At 37.4% G+C, this 25,504-nt stretch overlaps 1 pseudogene across 3 annotated transcripts in view; it reads left to right on the top strand.

Moving 5' to 3' along the window:
• The window catches only part of LOC149152189 (prohibitin-3, mitochondrial pseudogene), an 84,762-nt pseudogene extending 60,437 nt beyond the window's left edge, over positions 1 to 24,325 (top strand). The window contains exon 2 of one of the 3 annotated variants that reach the window (XR_016262232.1): positions 23,901 to 24,325. The product of XR_016262232.1 is annotated as a prohibitin-3, mitochondrial pseudogene, transcript variant X2 (transcript). Of the gene's footprint in view, positions 1 to 23,850 lie in introns of all 3 variants that reach the window. The other 2 variants (XR_016262233.1, XR_016262231.1) reach the window with 2 other exon arrangements.
• Positions 24,326 to 25,504: the final 1,179 nt, after the last annotated feature.

Raw genomic sequence — 25,504 nt, 5'->3', positions numbered from 1 at the left:
AAATGTTGTGGCGTTGATGGGACAATGAATGAAGAATGAAGGATCACAAGATGATATGATAAAAGAGGATGTCGTGAGGACCAAGGATAGAAAATTCTATCCCCGACAACGACGCCAGAAAATGTTGTCGTCCAAATTGTACATGCACCGCGACAAGTACAACCACTCAGGACAGGGGCTGTCACTCTCATCCCCGCCCACTCCATTCTAGCTGTCTCCCAACAACAGGCTATGGGGGGAAAACCTTGTGGAATGAGGTGAAGGAAAATGAGTTGCGAACAAACTCTATTGGGAGACATGGATGAGTGGCCTAGCTACTTGTTAAAATTTTAGCAAGATTAATGATTAGATTGGATTTTCAAGTATGAGACCAGTACCTTATGGAGTCACAATTGTTGCTTAATGTAAATTGATGCCAAGTAATTGGATGGACACTTGCTTCTTGAATGATCGACTAACCTATATGATGTGCAAATCCTAGGATCTATGTGTGATGCAATTATCTTGGTTATTTTTAATTATATGCCTAATCTAAATATAACCTCTCCCTTAACTGTTTTGAGAAACAATCTTCAGAGTAGGTTGTGAAATGGAAGCCAACAGGGAGTAGGCAACGACCTGATTAACGATACCTCCCCCTGTTTTCCACCCACCCAGTGCCTCTTGCGCCGCAAAGACTGCGGCTATGACGATTGCAAGGTCACAGTGTTAACCACTAAGAAGAGTTGGATCCCTCAAGCTAATTGGAAAAGGGGTGCCCTAAAATTCTATCAACTTAGCTTATGCTAGGAGGTAAGTTCTTAAATGCAGGCTAGATCCTAGAATGCTTGTGCAAGATAGATTGAGTGAACTTATCTTGAGTTAAGATTGGTTTATGTTATTTAAGTACTTATTGTGAATTATCTTATAGCAAAAGTAATTAACAATGGTGAAATAACAATATTAAAGAAGATAAATGCGTAGAGACACAAGTGCAAGCTTCAACAATATGCCACAAGATGCTTAATCAATTAGATCGACTTATCCACTTATCAATTAAGATGCCAATCACAATTACCAAAAATGTACAACAATATTACGTGTGATCTTGTTACTCAATGCTAAAGAGATATTCAACTAGATTCACAAGATACCAATATACCCAAGAGACTTATCACCAAGATGATTTACGATTCAAGTGCTTTTAGTGAGTGCACTTATTAGATGTGAAATATGAATTCTTATGGCACATAGACTCAAGAAAACCACAATGTTAGCCACTTCCACAATGTAAATGCTAGGAACAAGTAACAACAAAATATAGAACTATGAAGACCCTTATGCACTTTATGTTCCAATGATCTTTTTATGAGTAGCAAGTGACTATTATTATAGCAGTAAAAGACTTATGACAAAAACAAGTATAAAATTTAAAGTGTATATGTTTGCCCAATGTCATAGGAAGTAACCCAACCATCCATTTGGACAATGTATTTGATGAAGTGGTACTTGGTGTCTATATGTTTGGACCTATCATGAAACATTGGATTCTCCTAGAGTTTAATGCAACTCTGATTATGATAGTGAATCATGGTGGGCCCCATCTCAAGACCAAATAGCCCTGTGAGCAAAAGCCATATGGCGTCACAACTCACCAAACTCATAGCCATGTACTCGACCCATGTAGAGCTAAGTGCTATGAATTTTTGCTTCCTGCTGAACCATGAGATCATAGCTGACCCAAATTGAAACAAATTGAAGTACACTTCTTTTCCATTGCACTCTCAGCCCAATCTGAATCTGTGTAGTCTGCAATTGCACTCCACCAATCCTGACATACTTGAGTACATACTCCAATGTGACATACTTGAGTACATACTCCAATGTACCTCTCAAGTACCTAAGCACGTTTTTTGCTATCACCTTAATGTATCCTCCTAGGCTCGACCATAAATTGGCTAAGGGTGTTCACAACATAACAAATATATATCTTGGTGTTGACTAGATACACCAAGGACCCTATCAATTGCCTGTACAATGTGGGATCCACCAATTTAGACACATAAGCATTAAGCTTCCTTAAGTTGGTAATGGTCGGTGCTGACATAGTCTTGTAATCCTCCCATCCCAAATCTCTTCAAGATATCAACCACATACTTTACTTGCCTTGGGAATATCTCTCCTAGTTGCTGCCACACTTCCAATGCCAAGAAGTAGTGCCTAATCCAGATATCCTTCATCTTGAACTCTGCAACAAGTCCTCCTTACACATCTTTATGAGCCTCTTGGATCCTATCAGAAAGAGATCATCTAGTTAGGGCATCAAGATAAGTGGATCATTGCCAACAAATCGTTTAGGATAATGGTAGGGTTTCGTAACAATTGGCTTGTTGTCCACAAAATCAATAAGATGCGCAAAACCACAATGTGGACGTAGGCCATTTGGTAGATATGAAAACACCACACTATGCTTGTCCGACAAGCCTTACATGTCCACATGATACCCACACTGTCCTGTATCAGTAGACCTTCTGCAAATGAAACACTACACTGCCCACTCGACCTCTGAATGTCGAAAAACTCTCTCCATCCTCTTAGCTATAATGACTCTATGAGCATCTGGAGTTAAGCCTCGCAATACCACCCTCCTACCATCTACTGTGAAACTCAATTGCATAGTCCTAAAGTTCATAACAAATGGACTTATTGAATGCAACCACTGAACACCCAACACAACATTGGTATCCTTGATGTCAACCACACAAAAGTCATCAGTAAGGGTGTAATTACTCAAATTTATACTCAATTGTGGAACACGATGAACACAACACAACATTGGGCCACTTGCTATTTGCACCCGAAAACCATCATGCTCCTCAACATGCAAATCTCGCTTCTTCACATAGGAGGAGTCAATGAAATTGTGGGTAGCCTCACTATCAATCAACACAACTCGTTGTCCCTGTATAACATCCTTTACTTTGAAGGCGTTATAATGAGGAATGCTAGTGAGGGTTGCAAATGCATCCCCTATCTGTTCCAGATCATTCGGGTGCTCATTTGTACCTCTCTCTCCATCCATTTACTCATGCTATTCATCAAGAACTTGTGTCTCTCTGACTCATCATCACTAGGCTCGTCAAAGACCTTAATCCAATGGGCCTTGCCTTTGCTTCTACACTTACGTCTTAGGTGCCCAAGGCTCACAATAGTCAAAGCAAAGCTTTATTGATGTCAACTCATCCGTTGAATCACGAGGTGCACCACCAATTGACCTAGACATCTCACCCGTAGGTCTATTATATTTTGGTCTCTTGTCCCTTCTCTGCGGCCTATTTGGTGACACCGGTCTATGCAGAAACTTGCTAGGGAACCTAGATTGTGGTGTGGATAGCTCCAATTCTTTGTACGTTCAATAACATTCCGCAAGGTCGGTGGATTAAAAGCATTGACCCAACACCTGAGAGGTTTTGACAAGCCCTCTATGGACCAAGAAATCAATCTCTTCTTAGTCACATTAGTAACCATGGCTGACAACTGTCGAAACTTTGAAATATATGCATCAAGTGTCCCAACCCATCTCAACTAATCGAACTATCCAGAGTGTACCCCTGAATCCTTACTGCCAAACCACCCTATCAACGTAGTGCGAAACTGATCATAAGAGACTATTGTACCATGTTCGTGTGTCACTAAATCATTATACCACCATTCATGTGCAACTCCCTCAAGGTGAATGGTAGCAAACTTGATGTCCTCAATCTCCTTCATCCGATTTGGGGCAAGATAAGTATCAAATTTTTGAATCCAAGCCCTAGCTGTCCACTTCAATGATCCATCAAAACTTGGTAAGGATAGATGGGCCAACCTCTTCTATAGCCCATAGTTCTGCTTCCCTTGGTTCCATGTATTTTGCCTTGGCTTTATGACATCCATGCAGACCCTAAAGGAGATGGCTGATTGAATATCTGCCCCTAAAGCTTGATACTTAGCTAATATTTCAATGTCCAAATTGTCCTCTATAGGTTCCCCTTGCGTAGGCTCATCGTTTTGTATAAAAGTAGGCATGAAAGTCTAGATTGTGTTATCCATCCATGAAAATTCTAGGCATGAATTCTCCATGCAAGACTCTTGCTTTAATTTCCATGCATTTCAGTCAACTGATGGTGAACATGGCCATGTGCATGACTAAGGGAGTACACTTGAGTTCAACTGAAATAGAAGTGGAGAGAAGAAGCATGCACTTAGTCTAGTGAAGATGCTCTTATGTCAAACTGTTCTGTACATAGTCTAGTTGAGATTCTCTTATGTCAAATTGTGGTGCGCTTAGTCTAGTGGAGAGACTCTTATGTCAAACTGTTACGCACTTAGTATAGTGGAGATACTCTTATGTCAAGCTGTTGTGAAGTGGGAGAGAAAAAGGCATGCACCTAATTAACAGGACCACACATTTAGTTATCTCCCTATGCATGCACACACTATAGTTAACTAGAAGAAAAGTGCCAACTCATCCCTAAATCAGTGCATTCATTCCAGTGGTCTTTAGTTCACTCTTTCATGCGCTCCAAATAACTCCCAATCATGTTCAATCTTATCCATGTGCATTAATCTACATGCATGCGTCCAAACCTAGCGTGGCTCTACGTCCTCCTCTTGGGTAAGCCAAGGAAAGGACAACCGCTTTGTTGTTAGTTTTCCTAGTTTGGGTTGGGGACATTACAATCTCGACCTCCTCTTCATTGTATGACTATCCTTGGAATTCTCAGCCTCCTTAGAAAACTTAGCTTCCAAGTCTTGGTTTAGTTGGAACCCAACCTCCCCCCTCCCAATTTTGGCCTGGTCGGATTTTTGGCCCTATTCTTCAAATCTCTATCCTTTCCTTTAGACCTCCTCAAATTTCGTCTTCCGAAAATTCCGCTACACACTTTTCCCTTTCTCTTCAGTGACTTGAGCCTCTCACTCCTTGTGAAAATCTCTCTATTAATCACAATGCTGTGTTTTCATCCTCTCCCTTTGATTCCCTTTATAATTTTTCATTGAGCCAAATTCCTAATCTTAAAAGTGACAAGGGGATAGGATCAAATCCTAACCCACTTAGATCAATGGTGGAGATTATATCTTAGTCACTTAAATAATTAAATTATATATCCTTATAAACTTTAGCTTAATAGCCAACATTAATCAATAAACTAATTAATGTACTTTTCCTAAGTTAAAACTTATGAAGGAATTCATAATACTTGCACCTCTCGAGCAAGCACCTAAAGATGATTCTCTCCTACATGCTAGACACTTAGCTTATGTAGAAGACCTTACAATGCTTACGATGCTACAAACATCAACAACCCATTCAATTTGTATTTTATTATATAATATTATACTCATGGATAATATATCTAGTGTCGGTATTCATTGTATGTTACTTTAAGGTAAAAATTTCTCCTAACCAATAATTTTTACACATTTCAGAGTTTTCTTTTCAAGAGTTTTGCATCCAACTATGGGATGAATGTCTTTATTGAATGTTTTTCAAGAATAATATCGGCATCAGATGTAGACATTGGCTTTAACCTCATCCCTTACATAAACTTTTCAACTCATATAGCTGCCTGTGAAAACTTATTCTCATAAAATCCTAGAGTTATTGTTGGAGTTCAAATAGGCTTCATCTTTAGCCAAATTTAAATATCGTTCATTCTTCCATTGGAGTTGTGCATTTTCTACTTGTGCTTTGTGTGCTGTTCAAATGGACAAGCCCCTTATTTGTGGATGCCATGTGGCATGATGCCGACAGACCATGTAGATCTTGTTCCTACCTCTCTGAAAGAATTATTTTGCTGCCACGTGGCTGTCATATAGAATGGTAAAATTGGACATTAATAAAACTGTTTTATTTTATGATTGCAGATAACTTTATTTTTTCTATATTAAAGATACAAATATAAAATATATAAAATATATCAAATACATTTCTTTTTTATTGGCTTTCATATAATTGTAGTGGAAGATTTGGTAATAGTTTGCTTGACAATTTCAAGTCCTTCAAGTCAGAGGATTCAACTTGATAAGTTTTTGAATCTTCCTTCTTACTTATTAGCCTTCGATCTTTTATTATTCTCCATATTTCTGTCTATTTAAGGGCCTAAGAAAGGGCATTTGACTTTTGCGTTCTCTCCAAATTTTAGGCAATTTGTATTGGTTTGTTTTTCATAAAGGCCCTTTCAACCTCCAAAACTTTAATTTGGTGTCTATTTCATACTCTTTCACTATCCCATTTCAATGGCAATTAGTTCATTGTGACATTTTGGTAGGACAATGATAAGTGTATTGTACCACCATTTAGCAAGGGTTAGCCATTGAACCCATTCATGCTGTCAATTTGATGTAAGGCAATAAGATCCTGTAAAAAGGACCTTGGTCACAAAGAAGACTAGTATGCAAATTGTGAAGAAACAATGAACAAAGAGACCCCTTTCAAGAAAATATCTCTTAGTAATTTGAACACTTTGATCAACATCTTGAAGACTCTGAAATCCATATAATTACAAAGTTGATGAAGTCACTCATGAGTTTATGAACACTCCTAATTGTGTTTTTGAAGGGTTAGCCTTTGAATTAAAAAAGATAATCTTATGTCTCTTTGCAACGAGTTCCCTTGTTGTTTCACAACTTTAGACTTATCAATCTTTATTTATTTTTGATGATTATAGTGTTGTTTCACAATTTTAGACTTACCATTCTTTATTTTTTTTTGATGATCTTGGTGACTTTTTCAACACTTTCTTTTGACGTACCAACTATCTAATGAAGTCACTATATAGTTTGACTCCTCTTCTCGTAATATTTCTAATAATTCCTCTTCTTGGGCAACTTTTGTCTATTGCTTGACAAATAATATATATTGTTAGAGATGGTTTATAAGAACTTACTAGTTGTCTTGATGGAACTCTTAATTTTTGTTGGTTCACCTTTGTTTCACTTGCCTTGTAGACACAAGCATTTACTTTTTTGGAGTCTACTCCCACTTTTGTTGATAAAAACATTGGTTAACCAAAAAAGGAAATTACATCCACTAGCAAACTTTAGGCTGCAATGAAGAACTAATGCTTTTGTTGATAGGAGGAATTGATGGGGAATATTAGCATCTTGTGATTAAAATGTTGTCATCTTAACATCAGTTTTATGGTTAATCATAATGTGTTTGGTCCCAAGTGTTTAGCGATAAAATTATATATTAAATTAAAAAGCCCATATCCAAAGTTTAAGATATGCTAATCATAATTTTCAGTGTTCCACGGGGATGCATCCCCTAGGCTGGGGGGGGGGCATGTTTCCTCGCTCCCCCTTAAAAAGCCCATATCCAAAGTTTAAGATATGCTAATCATAATTTTCAGTGTTCCACGGGGATGCATCCCCTAGGCTGGGGGGGGGGCATGTTTCCTCGCTCCCCCATTCTCCCAGGATTGGGAAACTCTTGGGGAAATGTTTCCCCACGTCCCCTTTTTTTGGGAAACTTTGGGGGCACATTTTTTTGGTGATGAAACACGTCTCCCTTGTGGGGGAGACGCAAGAGGGATGCATGGGAGACACCTAGGCATCCCCCCAATTTTTTTCGCTAATAACAATAAAAAACATAAAAAATTAAAACAATTACAAATTAAAAAAACGGATAAATTAGAACTTTAAAACATTTCTCATTAACCCTATGATTTGACTTTGCCGCTTGACATTTTCCTTCTTCTGCCGCTCGACATTTTAACTTGCCGCCCAAGATTTTCTTGTTGTCCCCCCTGGATGTTTTCCATTTGCAAGTCGTTGCGATTCAGATTTACCATCAACCTAGGGTCTGAGACATTTGGAGTTGCACAAATCATTTATCATTTGGCACTGTGATTTTCATTATGTGACTTGGAGCCGCCGGATTGGAGCTGCGATTTTCATTTTGTGACTTGGAGCCACTAGATTGGAGTTGCGATTTTGGAGTGCAATTTATCATTTGGAGGATGGAGTTGCGATTTATCATTTGACATTTTGTGAGTTGGACCGCTGTCCCAAGCCATTGTCCAAACTTTTAGAGCCACCCAACCACCACGATTTCTGTGTTAGTATTTTTTTAACTCGTTTCTGTGTTTGTATTTAATTTTTTTTTTTTTATATCTGTGGTATACTGTGGTCGTATTATAATTTGTGTTAGTATTTTTATTTTATTTTTAAATTTCATGCCACTGTGTAGTCACTAGTGTTAAACAATGGCACTTAAATTCACTGATTGCATAATGTCAAATGATGGATTCAATTTAGTAATTTACTTTTAGATTTACATTGATGATTGCAAAAATGTCAAATGATAATTCTGATTCATAATAGTCTAACACAAAATGATGATGATATTTAGATGTACATTTTATAATTATTAAGATTTACTATTTACTAGTTTAGTTATTGACATATTGTTGGGATTTTATTTTTTATTTTTATATATTAATTTTTTAATAATTTAATAATTTTTATGATTCTGACGCCCCCATGTTTCTTATCCCTGCTCAGGTTGCTTATACATGTCCCCCTTGTGCGTATCCCCGCTCTTGTGTTTCCCCATCCTAGAAACTTTGTGGAACATTGATAAGTTCATGTCTTGTTATTAATCATAATATTCTTATCAGGTAGACCCTCATCTCGCTTTGCATTAGATAGGGGTAGTTTGAGAAATTATTATTATAATCACGACTTTTTCTTAACATAGGCATTGTTCCCTCACATTTTAACAGGTTGAGGTAGCATGTCTTGAATTTTATTGACCAATCTCCGTTTACCTGACAACCTCAACCTCATATATGTATAAATACATGAGATTTGCAAGTTAAAATGCAATACAACCTATTGACAATGTTTCTTTACATCGACAAGCCCCTTACATCCCACTAGAACATGCATGATTATTACTACTTGATGTTCATTTCCATTCTTCCTACCACATAAACACATGGTCTTTAAGTTGACTACTTTGTGGCATAACCTACCTAATGTGTTCATTGTAACTTTTTTATTAAAATGAGTTAAAAGTGAAAAGAAATGGGGAATGCATTTTGTACACGTGTTGATCCCATTGGGAAATATCTTGGGTGTTGCATGCTAGTTAATTATGATTCAAGCATCGATCTGATTAGGAAATATCTAGGGTGATGCTTCTTTATATAGACATTCCAATCGTTGATCCCATTGGAAATACCATATAATACTTGTTAAATTTGCACACGTGTCTGTCACCATTTGATGTATCCCTAACCTCAAGGACACCCTTGTTGTGCCATTCGACATGTCCCACATCTCGAGTGTGGTAAGGTGCCCTTAACAAAACTTGAGGGATGTCCTCTTGAAACAATCTTGTGATTTGTATGGTCTAATTTGATTCCTAGTATCCTCATTTTTTAGGTTTTTATTTACATCCTCCATGCCCAACTATATGATTGGTCTAGTTTGCATAGGCTAGGGGTTTTGTTACGTGAATGGTGGCCCCTTTCTTTGTCATAGGGAGAGGTCATTCCTGTGGGTGAATTCAATGCTTGCATTTGATCCCTCTAAACATCAGTCCATGATCTGGTGGAGGATGTTATTTGCCTCCTGTGGTAGACCAATTGTTATTGGGGTTTAAATATTCTTGATTGGTGCTTTTAGTCTCACCGCAACCTATGGTAGACACCTTCACCAGCTTGGAAAATCCCATGATCTTATCATTTTCAATGGGCTCCCATGTTACCTGGAGTTTGACAAGTACAAATGTCTTCCCACAATGGTGGGGCTAATAATGTAAACTATCTTGGAAAACCAAGCTTTGCTACCTCAAATCTGTGATCTCTTTGTCTCCTCATCACCACCCATCACTAACCACACCTTTTGTGTTTTCACCCTATATAAGATCCCCCTTCTTCCCTCGCCTCCCTGCCCCTTTGCTAACCAAATAACATGCACTTTGATACTTTTTTATGTTGAGTATCAAATGCTTACACAATCCACTTTTCCTAGCATTTCCCTCTCTTCATACCCTTTTCTTCTCTTAGCCTGTTAAAGGCCAAATTGTTCGAAAATCAGAAAGGCAAAAATAATTTTTTATACTTGATAATTACTTGTGATATTCTTGACTTCTTAATAAGTTTTCTTTATATCTTCTTTCTTTAGTTCATCAAGCAATTACCAAAGCGAAAGCACATAAAACAATGGACACTAGATATAGGCACTATGCTAGGGAAAAACCCTCGTCGAAAGCAAAACCCAGTCAAAATTTTCTTCCTTTCAATAATATTCTTTGAGACTCTTCACCCTAGACAAAGACCAAACCTTCCCTCCACACCAAGTCAGCCTCCCAGATCTTCGACCTCTTTTCCAGCAACTTCGACTATGTAGCAGCTTCTGGCATCAACGAAACTTGGAAGACTTCGATCTCCCAAACTAGGGCATGAAACAAAGAGAGAGAGGCACCAAAATTTCGTTTTTCTTCTTCTCCCAAGACTCCAACTTGCACTTCCTTTGGCTTCCTTAGACCCACTTCGCACTTCTCCGACTTCCTCAGAGATATCGAACTTGCTTGAGATGAGATGCACCAAATGAATTCAACTTGCTTCTATTTATAGGCTTCAAGGGAGGTTGAATTGATCTCCCTAGGCTGACTGGATCTCTTCTAGGCCGACTTGATGTGGAGGATACATAAATTATATTTGACTCAATACTAAACTTTTTTACATGATTCAAAAGCCCAAGAAGGGTCTCTTTAAAAGTATAATGACTCTATTGACTCAAAATAAATCCTAGAAGTCCTCAGTGGGGATTTTGACCTAAAACATGGTGACCCAAGAATGAAACCCATGCTTTAATAAGTTACAATAATAATAATAAAAATTCTTTTCTTTATTCTTTTGACAAGTACATTACAAGATGACTTCAAATACATTTAATGAAGACCGAACCTAGTTACATTTTCCAACACAAATGCTATTCACTTTTGAATGCATGTGGAAAGTGAATTTATACTCCTATCCCAATATCATTCATCATATGAAACCTGTCTATTGTTAAGAGCATACCACATGTCCGTTTGGTTTTAAGACAAATGTAAGGCTATGCACAATATCTCTAGATTGTCCTTATTCATGACCCTTCTTGTAGCCCATATGTAGGTGGGTATGCTTTTCTCCTTAGATGCAAGAACCATGGTTTTCTCGTCTCAAGAAGAGGCGAACTTTTGTTGGTGCTTTGCACCTCTGCAAAAAAGTTTGTAGAATACAATCCTTTTTAGAAAAGCCCCACTTCTCCTAAATTTTTTTGGCATACTATCCTCTATAAGAAAACCTCGCTTTCATTCAACATTAACAACCACTATAGGGTTTGTCATGTCACTTTCCTCTACAACTTACCAACTTAGCCCCCTACCATCCATTGCCCCTTCTAGTTTCCCCCCACCGCTTGCTACACGTTTTCTTAGGAGACCTTGAGAAGAGTATCTAGGTTTTGAATTTGAATGGAGCAATTGATAGTGATGACTTTTAGGCGTGATAGCTCAAACATGGTATAGTCTTTCTCACATCTATTGTTGATCTCTTTGACGTAATTGTTTTATTAGGGCTTGCCCCAATCATGTTCTCAACACATCATCAACCTTAGTTTAAATTCAGCAAGAATTTTGATTTGAGCAACTATAGGACTGTCATGCTTGGGTAGGCTCTTACCAAACTATATGCTACGATTCCCAACATGTGGGTGCTAGAGTATTTCAAGAGGAACAAACTCAGGGCTATAAAGCAAGGTGGTCTCTAGAAAAACAACCATACACATTGTCATACTCAATGCTGTTATTGAGGTTATGCAATGGTCTTTCAAATTATTTTGTTGTTTTGCAAGATTTTTGATATCCTTTGACTCGATTTTGAGGGCATCCTTGTTCTAGAGGTTGTGGGACATTGGTCTCCTCCCAAGGCACTATGAGTTGGTGGAAGCGTGATTCTGCACTCAACAATGCTTTATGACTTTATCAAGGGAAGTTTTTGTAATGTACTTGCCCACTAAAACCAAATACTATCGTATGATACTTTTTAAATTACATGCAGGAAACAAGATGAAAATGCTCACACAACTAGCATTAATTTCAAAATTTGTGAATGCATATATAGCAAAATAGGCAACATCAAATAAAATATTTACAAAGTAAAATTAACATAAGAGAAATAATAAACGTCTATCTTTTTATAGAAGAACCAACTAGTTGCATACAAGGGATGTTCGTCCCAACCATAGGCTTCTTGTTCTATTTCTCTCAACTACAAACCACCCTTGAGCTAGTGTACGAGTCGACAAGGAGGATTGTTTCTATTTGCAATCCACTGTCTACACATAGCAACCCAATATTGAGATTTTAACTCCCATCAGGGGCATTGGACTCTTTTGTGATCTAAGTAGATGGTGGTCAACCTTAGCAAAACTTGGGTCACGATTTTCAACATCTCTAAAATATTGTTGGAAAATTTTCATTTCTTTTCATTGGGGGTGAAGTGGAGGTTACCAAAATCTACACATAATGGGGGTCTAGTTCACGGGTTCTGGGTTCTCCATGAGGTGTGCTTTCTAACTCCAACTCAACAAGGGCTATGCTTCCTTGGCATTGCTTGAGTACAATTTTTTTTTCACTTGCACTTCCAAGTCATCCTTACGAAGATGCTCCTTTTTGACACCATTGTCAAACCCACAATATTTACGGGGTTGAGACTTGGGGATCATTTATATCTTTGATTAATTGGGTGTGTGTATACAACAAAATCTAGCACCTAATGCAAAATCTCACTAGGTGACTTAGACATTGTGCAATACATGTGAGTGTTGCCATTATCACCTCAGTGACTACTCCCCTCTCTTTTGTGAAGGACATAATCCAACATAAGGGAGGCTTCCCTAGTAGGGCTTAAGGATCAAGTAGCCAACGGATCTTAAACTAAATGTCGTCTAAGGATCCTACAGAAGAAATCCATTGTATAATGGTACGACAAACTAGTGTTTGTAGTGGATTAAGTTCAAGAATCAGGAGCAAAAGGGTTATGAGTCAATCTAAAAGCAAGGTTTAATGTTAGGAGTCTCAAATAGGTCCTCTGAACACATCAAATCAAGGAAAACTCAAGGCTGCTATAAACTAAGGTTTTCAACCAGCAAATGAAACAATAATTTATAATAGCAAGAAATTTATAAACTAAAAAATGTAAAAATTATATGGAATGAAGGCTTAATTTAACAGTAAACTGAGGACAACGTCAGAATAAATTTTGATGGTTGATAAAACATATAACAACAAATAAAGTATGACGTCAACCCTAGAAAATGGTTAAAAATACCTAAACTTTGAATGACCTTTTGTAATGCACTTTAAAACAAACCCTAACTCTAGGGCATACATCATCGAGTCATTAAATGCTAAAAACATGAGATTTTGTTGTAATGTAACCCTAACTTACCCCAAAATAAAAAGAAAAACGAGCTTTGGATTTCAAAGTAGTGCCACAAATGAGAAAAACTAGTGCCTTCTCAATCTAGGGCAAATGAAGTTTAGGATACAAACAATTATACAATTTATTTTGGAGTGATTCTAAATCCAAACAAAACTAGGGCAAATAAACTAACTTGCCCTAGGGTTCTCCATGAGGTGTGCTTTCCAACTCCAACTCAACAAGGGCTATGATTCCTTGGCATTGCTTGAGTGCAAATATTTCCACTTGCACTTCCAAGTCATCCTTACAAAGATGCTCCTTTTTGACACCAATGTCAAACCCACAATATTTTATGGGGTTGAGGCTTGGGGATCATTTATATATTTGATTAATTGGGTGTGTGTATACAACAAGCGTTAAAAATACATAAACTTTGAATGGGCTTCTGTAATGCTCTTTAAAACAAACCCTAACTCTAGGGCATATATCATCGAGTCATTAGATGCTAAAAACATGAGATTTTGTTGTAATGTAACCCTAACTTACCCCAAAATAAAAAGAAAAACGAGCTTTGGATTTCAAAGTAGTGCCACAAATGAGAAAAGCTAATGCCTTCTCAATCTAGGGCAAATGAAGTTTAGGATACAAACTTTTGTAGGGTTTTTTTGGAGTGATTCTACATCCAAACAAAACTAGGGAAAATAAACTAACTTGCCCTAGGATTTTCAATTTGCGTTCTCTATTCCTGACATACTTGGAGAAAGGGCTTCACTCAAAAAGGGAAAATGAAGAAAATACCAAATAAACTAACTTAGCACAAGAACATACATCCCATGGAACGTAAACCAAGATAAAACAAGTAAAATAACTTACTTCACCATGCCACATCCAAGATCCAACATAAGCATCCATGAAAAGAGATCACATCACATCAACACCATCCACCCAAGAAAGTCACTCAACTAGGCCTCCATTGCACACTAGAGAGAAAGATCACTAATGAAGAATTGTAATAGTCCAAGTGTTACGATTGATGCAAGAAGAAATCGACTCTTATTTATATGAGGTTAGCCATGCGAATTCTCCTCAAATTAGATAAAAAAGCCCTAAAAATAATTAATTCTATGATACAAGGTCAATTCTATGATACTCCCAAATATGGCCAAAAGAATGAAAGAACATTAAAATAATCCTTAATAGCCCACATGCGTGAGTCTAGATCCCTCCAAGAGTGACATTGTCCTCTAAAAGGCACGTCTCTCCATGAAAAGGTGCAATAAATGGCTCAAGGGGTGTCTCTCATCCCACAAGTCATGTATCCCCATGAAAATAGTGCCTCATCATCAAAGGAAAACTCTCTCAAGCTCAACATCATCCTCAAGAACACCCACATCATTATCAATTGCATCATATGTGTGATATCATTGTGCTAGGGCATGATGTCACCATGGTAGAAAGTGTACATTCCCCTCCAAAGTGGTCCCAAGTTATCGTCATCATCAATCCTCATAAGAGAAAAGCAACATCCATCGAGAAGTTAAAGTGCCAGCCTATGAGAATATTGTCATCTCCTAGATACACCAGACTTTTGAGAAATGCCCATGCCTATATTATTAATGTCCAAGGTCTTGACACTGAGGAAGTGTCTCATCATATGTGCTAAGTCCTCATCAAGGGCAATGTTCCCCATAGGAGGTCCAATGTCCATCATCAAGTGTCCTATGTTGTCATGGAATATGGTTGGACATCCTCTACAAAGTTCTTGGAGAAACATCATCTAATCCCACAAGGGATTCTTGCTGCATTTGTAAGAATTACCTAACACATACTCAAGGAATCAAGTGAAATCAACATCATGGATACAAGAACCATAAAAACACCAAGATCGACCATATTCAATGTTGAAGCCATCAGAGTCCTTCTTATAAGTATAATCTTCAAATGTCCTACTAACTTGTGATTGTGCACAAGCTACCACAGTTAGGTATGGGAGGGTTATCACATGACCTTATTAGGTGCTTCCAACCCTAAGGGGATGAATAGTTCCTAGGTCAACACTTTCAAATGATAGCTAAAAGTGGTAGGTGCTTTTATGGCTTTGGGTTTACTCCATGAAAGGTGTCATAGTCTTCTACTAAGCTATGCAAACCATTGTCCATGAACACCTTTGTAGAGGGATCACTTAACTGTTTGTTACCTTCCCTCACCTTTATTTTTCCAAGCCCCCACATTCACCTTTTTCTATTTTGCTTTGATACATTTTGTTTAACAAGATTTATCGATTTATCATGTAATAATGATGATATAATCCCCCTTTAATGACGGGCAATTTATCGCTTCATCGAGGTGAGGATGTTCACTAAGAGTTCCTATTACTTTGACAGTCATGATATGCATGGATACTCTTGAAGAATGAGTTGCTATATAAGAGGGGGTAAAGCTCAAGCTACAATTGGCTTTTGATTACTTTACACCTCTTGCATTCTTTTGCAATTTGACTTCTGGCTCATTCTTTTTCTTTTCTTACAACCATATCAACCTTGGGTATATTCAACCCCTTCTTCTCATAAGACATGGCCAACAGGGACTAGTATAAGCGATTGGCGACAACCAACCAAAGATGAGATAACAAACATAGAGAATGATGACAAGTTTTAAGTATGAATAACATGGAGCGTTACTATCATCAAATCCTCCTATTTGTGCCTCTCATAGACATTGAAAGAAAGACCCTAGAAAGGTCATACTGGAATAGGAAAACATGATAACCATTGCGGTGAAGTAAGTGAACAAGTACACAATCAATAGCTGTCAATAATCTAATTTCAAGTTGTGATCCATACTAGAATGCCTTGAACCTTAAATGGAAGCACTTGAATGCAAAAGTGGTTAAAATACTTCACAATACATGACACACCTTCATCGAATGAGTAGGCTAGATTAATGAGTGCACTGATTGGAAATTGAATAAGAGACATTTGAGGCTGGTCATCTATGGATCATGGTAGGGTTGTTGTTGTTGGTAGCAAGCTACAACATAGGAGAAAACATTTCTTCTAGTGTTACCCTTGTATTTGGAAGGGTAACAAGGTGCACTCTTTCACACTCTAGTAGATGATTTGTTGCAAATGGATAGCCCTTGGGCCATTATGCAAGTTGAGTTTGGGACATGTATTTCACGCTTGGAGAACTCTTTCAGAGTTCTTTTCCACTTTCATAGAGTTTGTATTTGGGGGTCTCAATGTTTGCATGTGGTAGATAATCTTGCTCTATACTTTGTCAAGGAGATTGACCTTTTTGGTTGTAGACAATGATGGGTTTTTGAGGTGGCTTCACTTCTCATGGCATTGACATTTCTATGGAGCGTCTCCCTCATTTCAGTGACTCTTTGGATGGACCTGGTCATCTCCTCCCCACCAAAGGAGAGATCAATCATGCATACATCTAAAGCACTTGGGTCACCCCGTAGACCTAAGTTGTAAAGATGGCTTTTATTATGAGTACTTCATGTAGTTGTAGGGTAACTTCATTATTTGTCTTGTTTATATTCGATGACATTGGGTTCAAGGCCTTTAGATCCTCCTTGAGCAGTTACAAGTTTGCTCCCACCATCTACAAATTGAGATAGATCACTAGATTCGATGCTCTGAGAGGATTTTCTAGCTACGCCATTTGCATGAGATTGAGTTTGAAGAGCAGATTGTTTGTATGTCCTGTTGCACACATTTTGTCAGTGTTCCAAGGAAGCAATTGTACCATATTTTTCAAAGTCAGAATCATCAACCATCAACTCTTTGAGTCATTGAAGACCCATTCTGCAAAATTTGTAATGTAAATGATGCTAGTAGGACCGTGTATGTATGTAACAACCTAGGTAAACCTATTATTTTGGCAACAAATTTCATCCTGGGAGGTTTTTTTGTCTCACTAATTTATCTTTGTTTCTAAACACGGATGATTGGTAGAGTTTTTCCCTCCAACCTCACCCTAAAGCTAGGGTGGAATTTATCGTCAAAGTCTTATGGGAGTCTTTAGTGTTTTAGTAGTCTTTTGTAAAAATGATTTGGAAATAATTTAAGCTAATTGGCTAAATTATTTTATTACAAGTCACTTGATTGATTAAATCATGTTGTGTCGCAGAATTGGGTATATGTATTTTGAGGGTCTATAATGAACGGGTAGGGTATTTCCCCTCTGAGGGTTGAATTTTGTAAAAGCTTATGTAAAAAATATTTTAGTGCATGGTCCTTCATACTCAGACACCGTGGCTAAAATATTTGAGGGTGGAAAAATTATTAATCCCCTCTAGTGTCAATTAATTATTTTTTCTAGCAAAAATAAAATTAATCCTAAGCCAAAAAATTAATTAATTAGAGTCAAAAAATAAAATGTTAGAGAAATTCAATTCTCCAAGTGGAAAAATTCGTGGGTCTTAAAGAAATTAATTTTTGGTGGTTCCCCACTAAGGGAATATTGAAAATTTCAAGAAAAAATGGACCCCTAGACCTTGGTGATTAAATCATAGTCAAATTTTTGAGGAAATTAACTCAAAATAATTATTTTTGAGCTAATAAAAAATGGGTTTAGTGAGAAATTCGAAAATTCCTCAAAATTAAGTAAAATTAAGTATTTTCGACAGCGGAGATTAGAAGTTCATTAAGGATCTATTGACGACCGAGATTATTTTGACAGGGATCAAAGCAACTAGCCGTTATTTTCCACTTGGAGGATTTATCTATAAATTAGAGGTCATTTGTGTTTCAAGCCAGCGTCTCTTTTGGCTAATGTAACTATGTAAAGATGATGTAAAGCTATTCACCCGCTGGGAATGTTTTGATAATCGTAATAAAAGACTTTGGGGTGTAGTTCATGGTGTCTCTGTTCCACTGATTTGTGGTATGTGCTGGGTACGAGCATTCCTATATTGTGTTTTAAAATTTTATTAAATCATTATTTCATTGTAGATGATAGGAACATTCTATTGGTAAGTTTTGGGCTTATCTTAGGTGATTTGATTCATTGTTGTTCGAACAGTTTATTCTTGAGAAGATATATAGTGTTTGCGGGTTCCCCAGCCCTTGGCCTCCAAGTTCACAAACTGTGGGCACAGGCTGACTATGTTTGGATCTTGAATATTTTATATGTTTCTATTTTTCGAAATACATTTTTAGCGATTGTCAAAATCTATAAAAATTTTCATTCTCAAAATTCTTCCAAGCATTGTACATTTGTATATTTTGTAAATATGTTCTTGTATAATAAATTTGTAAATTATTTTATTTTCTAACCCTTGTTTGCAACTCGGGTTTTTCTCTAGGGTTTTGGGATTTTGAATTTTTGTATATATTGGGGTTTAGGGCTATTATAAAATTTATTTGTGCAGGTGAGATCAAAGGAGATCAAAGGAGAATTGTTGGATTAGAGCTAGATCTAGGCCCTTGAGGGTAAGATTTAACCTCTACAATTTTTTTGCGGGGCCAACAACTAAAGAATTTTGAAGTAAATATGAAGATTTGAAAGAAAATGATTTTCTGGCAAAGGTTTCAATTTTTTTTTAGGGCCTTGAGGCTCAGTGTCCTCCTCCAAGCTAGCCGTCGAGCCTCTAAGGTCCCAGCGTCAGCCTTTTTCGGCCTTCTCAGGCCTGGCAGTGGCCTCTAGGCCACTCAACTTGACCTATTTACCCTTGTCGTTGGTGTTAGCCATAAGTCTCTCGGCCTCCCCTCTTGGCCTTTGCCATGGCCCTCTTGCCATTCGTCTAGCCCTTTCTCCCCTCTAGGCTCTCAACCTCCTCTTCTTCCCTTCTCTCCTCTTCCCTTGTGGCTCCCTCTTTTCTCCTAGCCGCAACCCTCTTTAGGGCTTGCGGTTGGCCTTTAAGGCCTTGGAACCCTAGGCCATAGGCCTTAGGGCTTCTTTTGTCTCCTTGACCCCTTCTCCTAGGCCATGGCCCTTGTGGGTCCACGACAACCCTTTAGGGCTCCTTCCCTTGTGCCACAAGCCTCTAGGCCTTTATCCTCTTAGCCGCAGGCCTATTAGGCCTCTTCCCTTCCTTTCCAACCTTTTTCTTGACCCTCATTCGGCTTCATCTCATCTCTGTGGGTGCACTTGGATTTCTGGACTGAATAATTGTGGGCTTTGTAGGAGAAATTGGCTCAAGTTTTGTGTTTTCAGGTGCCAAGTCATTTGGAAAAAAATTGGCAACTTGGGCAAGCAATCTTTAAGGCCTTGGAGCCGAGGGTTTTATCTCTAAACCCTCATCATTTCCTCACTGTTTGCTACAGCTCTCTAAATACATTCATAACAGCGATTAAATTTAGCATTGGATGCTCTAAAATTAACATACAAGTTGCTTAAATGCACTAAGAAACTCATGGTATAAATTTACTAGTCAACTTGTGGATTGGGCATTATTTATTTGGTATGGATCTAACTGATTTCATGATGGATGTCTCTGCATAAAACTCTGATCAGATCTTATATATCCTGAAGCTACATCATAAAAAATGCTTGTTAACTCATAATTGCATATCGGCAAACATGTTTTGGCATCTAGAAATTGTTTGACATTTTTGGGCACAAGTTATTGCACTAGTAGCTCACTGTTTTCATGAGATATCTACTGCTGTCATACATAATCTCACTGCTGTCCTAAAGTGTTAATAATTTCTCATTTAATTGGAATGCAAGTTACGCAAGAGCTCTCATTGTTTTGAATGCTATCTTGAAGAAGGATTGCTAAACATTGGAATCTAACATTTGCTTGACTTGTGTAAGCTCTAAGAAATATTTAAATTTGCACATAAGCTCACTCAGTAAAAGCACCTTAAAATATCAATTGGTGTCTTGTTGAAAAGATTAAGTGTCTGTTATTTAATTGGCGTTCGAGTAACTTGTTTTAATTGTCATTGGGCAATTTGTGATCTAGTGCAGTTGAGAATCTTTTTGACATCTAAGTAATTGAACAACTCTTGTTAATTGGAGATTGGTATTTATCTTGTTGAAAATATCTTTAGAGATCTCTAATCGTTTCAAGGAGTAATCATTGTGGCATTGTCTTGAAGTGGAAGCATTGATAATCTTGAAATTAATATCTTGATTAAGTATTGATTAAGTTATTACGAGATTTCAGCACGTCTCGTAGTTGTTGGGATTTTGTATCTTGTGGGTATTTTTGTATCTCATTGGCACTTGAGAATTTGTCACATTCTTGGTGATAAGATTGTCTCTCCATTCATTTATCAAGTACTCTCGTCATAAAGGCTAATCATAACTAAAGTACTTAAAACATTAAGCAATCTTAACCTAAGAATCACTCATACCCCTTGCACAAGCATCCTAAGTTTAGTTGCATTAATAACTTACCTCTAAGCATAAACTTGGTTGATAGACATCTAGGGCCACCCTCTCTCAACTTAACTTGAGGGATTCAACACCTTTCTAGTGGTTAACACGATGACATTGCAGTCGTCAGAGCCACTGTCTTAACAGCGCCGAAGGCATCAGGTGGTTGGAACATAGGGGGATGCATCGTTAACCAAGCCTTTGCTTACTTCCCGTTGGCTTCCATCCCACAACCTACTCTAAAGACTGGTTCCAAAGTAGTTGAGAGGAAGGTCTTACTTAGAATAGGCGTATAACTAAAAGTAGCCAAGATTCTTGCATCACATCGAGGTCATAGGATTTGCATAGCATATAGGTTAGTAAGCATTCAAGCAGTGATTGGTCTCACATTTGAATTTAATCTAATCCTTAAATCTTGTTTAAAAATTAACCAAGTAGCTAGGCCACTCAATCTTGTCTCCCAGAGTTTTTGGTTGCCAACTTGTCCTTTATCTTCACATTTCCATCGGGATGGTTGCCAACTTGTCCTTTATCTTCACATTTCCATCGGGACCATCCCCCATAGTCTGCTTTTGGGAGATATCCAGAATAGAGAGGCCGGAGATCAGAGTGATAGCCCTTGGTCCGAGTTGTTGTCGTAGTGTCTGTACAATCTTACAATCTGAGCGACAACATGTCCCATTTACTCTGAGATTTGGGGGCGGTTCCCTTCCAATTTTCTTTCGCTACCTCAACTGAAGATGCTGGTGCTATACCTTTGTAAAGTGATAGTCCACATCCTATAGACTGTGACCACTCTAGACGTGGTACTACCAAGATTGTCACTTCTCTCTTCCAAAATATCTTGACCACTTATGATAGTAAGCACTAGATGGACTCTCTGCTTCTTGACTCTCTTTGTCGTGGATTAGTGAGGGAACAGACTACTTCCCACCTCTTAGATAAGTACTTCCTTCCCCAGGACGCTAGATCCACACCATGTAGAGTAATGCTCACTGAGTACCTATTTTTTCTCTTCTGACTCTACTTTTGCTTTTGTTTCCAGTGATGTTGCTGTTGCTGTGCTACGGCCTCTCAGGCCTCTTAGGATTTTGGTCCTTTGCTTTACCTAGATCTTGCTACTTCTCTTTTTTCCCATTGCCAAATTGTGTCTTTCCATTTTGTCTAGCTTTTTAGTATCTAGGGTGTTATGGACACTTCCGTTGTCTATTGACCATTGGTCCTCTCTAGTTCCATTGACCTATTTATTGAACAATAAATAAAATAATCTAATCTTATTTACTAAGTTATCTTAAAAATTTGAGCATATTTCATGCCCACCTCCGTGATGTAGAGGTTTAATCTAGTATTTTTTGTCCATTAGCTGTAGTATGTACAAAGGTCGATTTGTATTTTCTGTTGCCTGGCAACCTATTACAGAGATCCAACTTGTGTGTCCTGTGCCAAAATAAAGATTGTACTTTCTACGACTGTGTAACCTCCCTTGGATATTTTTCAGAGCCATACAAATTGCAGGATACTAATTGCAGAATGCTGATGTTTAATGATGTATATATTTTGATTTTAAATTCAGATTGCAGGGTTTTATGTTATAACTTATAAGCTTTACTGTTTTACATAAATTCTAGTTCTGTTTTTAAGCTATTTTAATTTTCCTATGTTTTATGCATGCATATGTGTGGTTGTGTGATGCACCTCCGGCCTACCCTGATTTTAAAATTAGCATCCCCACACTGGCACCCCCGAACCCTTCTATAGAATGTTCCACCATGTTTCTGGGATGGGGGAGTGTGAGTGGGCAGAGATGCACATGTCCCATGGGGGGACATGTGGAAGCACCCCCAAATTTCGGGGGAATTCAAAACGGGGACGTTGGGGTCTCTGGCATAGGAGTCCGCATCTCTAAAAGTATAGAAATAAATATAATAATTGTAAAATCCAACAATAAGAATTCATCCCATGCAATTTCATCATTGTGCACCGTAAATACTAAATAGTAAAAAGTAAAATATTACTAAATTCGAACTCATAAATGATATAAACATGATTTAGATTCAAATTCAATAAGGAAATACATTTATTCATATAGTGTAATATCAATACATTGATTTAAATTCATCATTCTGGAATCTAATTAGTACTAAGAAAAAAATTACTAAATTAATTTAGTAGACATTGAATCTGAAATAGTAAATTGAAATTACTCAAACTCAAAAATAGTTGTAAAGAATGACAATCAAAGACTCGGTCTAGGTCATCAGGATCTAGAATCGAGACTCAAAAGGTCAAAAGTGAAATTTAACAATGGACAATGAACATTGAAAATAAAATGACATCAAGGAGTGGGAGTGAATAAAAGGTAAATAAAAGTGAAAGTGAGTGAATAAAAGGTATTAATAAAAGTGAAAGTGAGGTAGGGGTTTTAATACATTATTTTTGTTTTGTCATTTTTTAAACCCTTCTCGCAGAAATTTGCGAGATGCACAGAAGTCCCTTTTTATTCCCCTTTCGTGGGGGAATGCCCAGAAGAATCCCGTTCCTTGGGGCTGGCCCAAAAGTGCCCTTTTTAAACCCTTGTAGGCAAAAATTTGGGAGATGCCCAGAAGTCCCTTTTTATTCCCCTTTCGTGGGGGAATGCCAGAAGAATCCCATTCCTTGGGGTGGCCCAAAGTGCCCTTTTTTTATGTGTGGGGGCGAGGTGGGGCGCGTTTAGAAGTGCCCCTTTTTTTTTTTAGGGGTTTCGGTCCAGAAGTGCCCATTTTTGCACTGTGTGCCTGCTACATCAAATGCAGGCTGACCTTGGAATGATTTTGTTTTTTGTTTTGTTTTTGTTTTTGTTTTTCAAATTAATATTTAATATTTTCTGCAATAAAGCTGTCCTCAACATACTGACGCTGCATTTTGCTGTTATATTGTTTAGGTTAATTTTATGTAGGGATGTGACAGGAAGCGTTGCTTCACCATGCCTATTATTATTTAATCTTCTTTTGACCTAATATAATCAAGATTCGGTTATGCTACTGTTATACTTCCATCCTTTTTTGTTTGGCTTCTTTGTTGTGTGTGACAGGTCTTTTCAGATTCTGACATGGTTTCGTCGTTATTCGATGTGTTTTGAAGAACAGGCTACTGATCCATCTTTAGATGGTAAGAAGTTGATGATGAGCCCAAGTCACGGATGCGATCAGCTTGTCCAGTATTTCTTGATAAATATACAAGAAATTATTTCTGTATATTTTTTATGCGGTGGAGGTTTTTTGGGCAAAGAATATTCATATTACCGATTTAGAACTCGACAATATTTCAAATATCAAGATGCAGAGAAATAACAAGCTTAAGCCTTCTAGGAAAAAAATAAGCTTTTCGAAAAACGGCTTTGCTCGGATATATATGTTATATGTTATTAATTTATCAAGGTTGGGATGTATATGTTATCTGTTATTCATTTATCAAGGTTGGAGCGTTCCATGTATGTTTGAAGACAAAGTTGATGTGACCCGTTTTAAAGTAGTGAGTTTAATTTCATACACCTGGTTGTATTTTCATCTTTTGAGCATGGCAATATTGAGAACTACTCCTATCAATAAGCGAATAAGCGAACTAGTGAGCTAAAGTTTCCTCCTGCTTTTTAAATTTGGTTGTAAATTGCTTTGCTGTTAAGACGTCCGTAACATCTTATCATGATGTCTCGCTTGCGGACAAAAATTGTGTTCTATATGCTTCACACAAACTTTTGTACTTTGAGAAGTTATATTAGGTGTTCTATATGCTTCACATAAATTTTTGCACTTTGAGAAGTTATATTAGGTAATGCCAGTTGAGGAGAGACTAAGTTTACTAGATAGGAGAATACTCTATGCAAAGTAATGGCATAAACTTTTGCACTTTGTGAGAAGTTATATTAGGTATGCCAGTTGAGGAGAGACTAAGTTTACTAGTCGGAGAATACTCAATGCAAAGAAATGGCAAAATTGTTGCAGCAAATTAAACTATTACTAGGTATAACGTTATTGTACATCGCATGGTGGATTATATGCCACAGATATCCTGTTCTCAATTCTGTTTAAAAAATAAAAAATCTTGGATGAAATCATAATAATTATATTTACATTCTAACTAAATACATCTAGTGGGCATCGAGAGGGATTAAAAAACTGAGGTGCAGTGGGCATTGATAGGGACTAGTCGGCATCGAGAGGGATTAAAAAACTGAGGTGCAAGCCTCATAGCCTCTTACCTAGTGGGCATTGATAGGGATTAAAAAACTTAGGTGCAAGCCTCTTGTCACTTAAAAGATCTAGGACCATCTTATGGATATTTTTTCACATCATGGTGGTTAATTAAAAGAAATAGAAAGTTGTTTTTTAAGAAGTAAATAAAACAAATTAAATGTTGAACTTCAACTTAGGTTATTGAATTGGTCTTTCTACATGTGATTTCTACAGAACATGTGATTTCTACAGATTTCTACATGTGATTTACGCATGTGATTTAGGCCGAAGTTCTTATTTCAAACTTAGGTTTTCATTTCATTTCTAATTCTATTGATTTTATCTTTACGCATGTGATTTACGTCGAAGTTCTTATTTCAACGTAGGTTTTCATTTCATTTCTAATTCTATTGATTTTATCCCTCACTGGGCTTCACAGCATCAGCATCTCATTACTATAGAATCTCTCCTTCACTGGACTTCACGGCATCTCATTACTCTCGGTTCGATTTG

The sequence above is a fragment of the Pinus tabuliformis genome, chromosome 9 (genome assembly GCF_031772625.1).
Source record: "Pinus tabuliformis cultivar Carrire ecotype Pingquan chromosome 9, CPIR1, whole genome shotgun sequence".
NCBI lineage: Eukaryota > Viridiplantae > Streptophyta > Pinopsida > Pinales > Pinaceae > Pinus > Pinus tabuliformis.
The sequence above is the reverse complement of the archived record's forward strand: the minus strand, read 5'-3'. Positions and strand labels throughout refer to the sequence as shown.